The following is a 4,717-nucleotide window of genomic DNA, read 5'->3' on the forward strand; positions in this document are numbered from 1 at the left end:
CCCTACAAATAGTGAGTGTGCATACGGCTGTACTCCGTATGGCGTGCTAGCTGTGTGAGTAATAATGCGCGCTGACGGATAATATTAGTTTCGGAAGAGTAAATGCTGCTTTGGGGACTATAAACCGGAGTAGAGTTTGTTACAAACTCGAGTCTGGTGCTGTTCCGAAGTAATAAATTGTTGGAGCCAGAATTTTCTCATCTATGTAAGAGGAATTAGCATTTAAATTGGATTTTAATTATTTTGTGGTAACATATTCTTACTTCCCACAAGTAAGTATTTGCATGTCCTGGTGCACAGGATGGCAGAATTTATTCGTGTTTCTACTTACAGGCAGAAGCTACAGGGCAAAAGGAGGTTCTTGACTTCTTTAGACAACAAGTGGCAAAGGAGGTGAGATCTCTTTTTCAAGTGCTAGATTTCTGAAATTTATGGATCAGCACATAAATGTATGAAGGGGGATTTTGTTATTTAAGCCCTAGCTCACACTAGGGCATCTGGGTTCAGCTGCTGTCCCCACCTTAGTCTCTGACACAACTCAGTACTTCAATCCTTCTTTGTAGGGTGGGGCTAATGTTTATTCCTCTTTCTGCCTGAGCCTGGAAGTGCTTTTTATGGTGCGTTCCACAGCATGGTTCTGAACTTGGTTGGGAGTCCAAATGCTACCAAAATAAAACCACGGAGGGCAGCAGTGCCTTGTTCCGTTGGCCTGTTGCAATAAATTGCTCCTCTGTCTTGTCTGCGTTAGAGAGGAAATGCCTTTTATGGGGCACCTTGCCAGGCCGGGTTGCCAGGGTGCTGTGCCCACAGCACAGGAGCATACCCTTCCCCGTTTGGCTGCACAGCCTCCCACTCCGGGGGTGCTACTGTGGTACCTACAGCAGCTCCACGTCTGCTCTCCCTCTGGCTTTTAACGGAGCACCTTAGAATCATAGAATCATAGAATCATAGAATCGCTTTGGTTGGAAAAGACCTTTAAGATCATAGAGTCCAACCTTTAACCTAACCCTGCCACCCGACCACTAAACCATGTCCCTAAGCACCTCATCTAACCTTCTTTTAAATACCTCCAAGGATGGGGACTCTACCACCTCCCTGGGCAGCCCATTCCAGAGCCTGACAACCCTTTCAGTAAAGAATTTTTTCCTAATATCTAACCTAAACCTGCCCTGGTGCAGCTTCAAACCATTCCCCCTCGTCCTATCATCTGTTACCAGGGAGAAGAGGCCGACCCCCACCTCACTACAGCCTCCTTTCACCTTACACCAGCCCACCTTCTAGCGTGACACAGTCAACCACCACGGGAAACGTGGGGCAGATTGCTAATGGGCAGGAGTTAGCTGTACTACCTGCATAGGCTGCAGAAGGCTCCCGTTCAGCAGAGAGCTCTGCCGAGGGCTTGCTCCCCCTCCGGGCGTGGGGCAGGGCAGTGCCATGGCCGCTCTCTTCCTCAGACCTTAGATGTAGCTGCCTGGTTGTCCCTGGCATGGGCTCCCAGCATGGATCCCTTTTGTGCTGCTGACACACCAGCTGTGTTTCCCTGGCTGTGTGCACGTGAGGCGGGTGCGAGCCTCGTGTTCAAAGCACCAGACCTGACAAGTCTCTCTACAGGAAACTTCTCTGGGCGTTTGACCTTCTCCAGTGCTGTGCTGTAACTGGAGACACTTAAAACACTTGCCTCTCCTTTCTCGGAACTCCTTTCTGATGCAACACGTTGTTGATTTAGATCTCTCTTCTCCAGTATATCGGCAAGTCTAATCCTAATTTAAATATTGGGAGGAGATGATCTCCTTTATTTAAAAAAATTAACACAAAATTTAGTTAAAAGGTTTTGTTGGATCTGTGGCTACGTTGCCACCTGTGTGTCCCATTTAATCAATGTGAGTGAAGTCATGTGTATATAAGTGGAGAATTGCAGCTGGAACAATCACATATTTTCATCCCTTTGTACTGGTCTAAATGAACATAGGACGGAATCAGGATATTTTTGCTTTCCTGTAGAGTTTTGGGGTTTTCTTTGGTTTTAGCTCATGTAGAAGGATTAGATAAAATCAGAGCCTCGAGCATTCAAATGGAAGTTTTCCAGTGTTCCAGGATGAAGACACTAAAAATACCTTCAGAATATGGGTTATTTTGAAAAGAGATTTCCATTTTCAATGAAACATGTCGGCAAAAGTCACTTTTCTTTTGTAAGTGGGGAGTGAATGTGTTAAATCCTCAAGTCATACGTGGATCATCTCTTAATTCCTTGGGACTGAGCCACCAGTAGTATAGGCAGTCTGAAGGAGGTCTTCAGTACCGCATGAGAACTTGCTCAGCAGGACCCGAGGTGATCTCTTCTCAGGAAGGGTTTGGATGCTGCCTAGTTCTAAACATCCATTTTCTCTTTCTCCAGGGGCAGTAGAAGATGGTCGCTCCTCTTCAGAAATACCAGCTTTGAACGTTAATAGTGTTAAGCAGTTATGGGAGGAGAAGAGGGAAGGAACAATGGTAGCTGCGCTTGGAGCATACAGAAAAGCGAGAGCTTAGACATATTCTTTACTTAGGATCACATTAAGCTCTTACTGATTTTCTAAAGATGATTTGCTGCTTTATCTTTCAGTCACTTTTTTTTTTAAAGAATTTTTTATAACCAGTGAGGCTGGAATGTATTGCCTTTACTATACAAGCTCTGTTTTTAAAGAGGCCTTTTGAATCTTCTTATGTTAAATGAATGAGGACAGTATTGCAGGCATAGCAAACAGAAACGCTGTGGCGAATTCATACCAAGAAATAACAGTGGATTGTGTACTTCTGGGTTTCAACTAATAAAATCTCTGAGGAACAATGTTGGTTTCACTTTGTCTGTTTTTTTGCAACGGGTTGTATCACTTCAGCTGCAATTATGGCAATTGTGAGTGTCAGTGCAAACAATTGAATCAGCCATGGGCATCTGCCTGCAGTTGTGTACTAATCTTCACCAATGTGTCACTATAAAACCTCACTTAAAATGAGTAGGAGGCAGATGCCATAAAGCATGTTTGTGGGACTGTCTAAGTGAATTGATTGTTTTGTTTCTAATAGCATCTTTCCCACATCCTGACCGGAATATAATCAAGGTTGCTACATGCTGGACACATAATACTTTGGACTGTAAATGTGATCTCAGTATTAACAGACCCCAAGTTTAAAATCCCAACACTTTCAGACTAAAGGAAAAAAGCAATATATATCTTTTCAGCTGTGTCTGCCCTAGAATATGTAAACATAAAGAATACTTCAGGCAAATGCATATATTGGAGATGGCAACTTTTAATTTCACCTACAGCTTCTGCAATAATCTATGTGGATTTTCTATCTGCTTCATCTGAAGGGAATCTTTGAAGTGCAGATAGTTTTTTCTTTTTCCTCTTTATACTCTTCAGCCTTCCCACAGCTGTTCTTATCATGGAGAAAAGCTGCATGGACTACTTGCTGAGCCTGCTAGCATTAAAAGATTCCCAAGGTGTGTTGCGTATCAGATCCCCCTAAACCAAGGTAACTGTGCATGTAGTCTGAGGAAACACTGCATACACTCCAGTTAAAAACAAAAAAACCCCAAACATAAAAATGCACTATTTTTTTAATGTGAAGTGTAGTGCAGCTCTTCACTATGGTCACAAAAATTACAGCTATGCTGTCTTGTTATTAAATAACTGATATTATATAGCAATAAACATGCTTTAGATTGAATAAAATTAATACGGAATTAAGTAAACGAGATCTAACAAAACATCAGGCTTCAGATTCATCACCTTTTTGGTGTCATATCTGAAAATACATAAAGGCAATGTTTGTAACAAAGTAATGTTTGTGAAAACTTTTACAACTGGGAGAAAAGCCATGCACAAGCTATTCTTCCTACCATGTTCAGACCTGCTATTTTAACTCTTGCCTAATCAATAGTCTAAAAATCAATGCACTGAACTAGGAAATCCCTGATAAACTTCTCTGCAAGTGACTTTCCTGGGATTGGAATCTTTTTTTTTTTTTTTTTTAAATGATTCTCAGATGCAGTAATTTGTCCGTAGCAGCATCCATTCTTTATTTCTGTACCAGGATGACTGACTGCAACATATACAGAAGCATCAATGTTTTCTTTATACCTTTCAATAAGGGTCGATTTGATCTACAGAAAACTTTCTAACCAATTATGTTCTTATATTTCTAAAATAAACGACCCATCTAAAGTACAAAACATATTTTTTTTTTTTCTTTTGAGCAAAGAATGGTATTCTGGTGTGAATTACTGAAATGATAGGTCTTAACAGTAAAACTGAAGGAGAGGGAAGAAAACAGCCAGCCATTTTCTTCCTCCATATCAGCCAGGTAAAGACAAGAAGGACAACATTTAGAAACATGATCCAGTAAGAAAACTTAACAGTTAGAAGCTCGTAAAGCTAAAATGAAATGGTTTGGGTCATGTTTACAGTGAGAATAAAGGTGTATTAGCTTCTTTCTGACAAACCTTTACAGAAATGTATACCCTATTAGTATGCTTTGCATAAGACAGTATTCCTGCACTTTCTAGAAAATTTGCCATTTGCCTTAGAAACAGACCAAGATCTAACATGTTTTAATGGCAAACACATGAAGGCAAACGTAACATTTATCTCAAAAAGAACTGGATCTCTTCTATATATGTCAAAATTTCATTCAAGAGCTGTAACAGCCTACAAGCATTAAGATAAATGGGGTA

At 41.0% G+C, this 4,717-nt stretch overlaps 1 long non-coding RNA gene across 1 annotated transcript; it reads left to right on the plus strand.

Annotated features, from left to right (window-relative positions):
* On the plus strand, window positions 1–2,778 carry LOC118452217. Its single transcript, XR_004841911.1, has 3 exons — window positions 1–11; window positions 334–393; window positions 2,396–2,778. It is a non-coding gene; the product is annotated as an uncharacterized LOC118452217 (long non-coding RNA).
* The last annotated feature ends 1,939 nt before the right edge of the window (window positions 2,779–4,717 follow it).

This window comes from Egretta garzetta, unplaced genomic scaffold (assembly GCF_000687185.1).
Source record: "Egretta garzetta isolate BGI_Z169 unplaced genomic scaffold, ASM68718v1 scaffold185, whole genome shotgun sequence".
NCBI classification, from domain to species: Eukaryota; Metazoa; Chordata; class Aves; order Pelecaniformes; family Ardeidae; genus Egretta; species Egretta garzetta.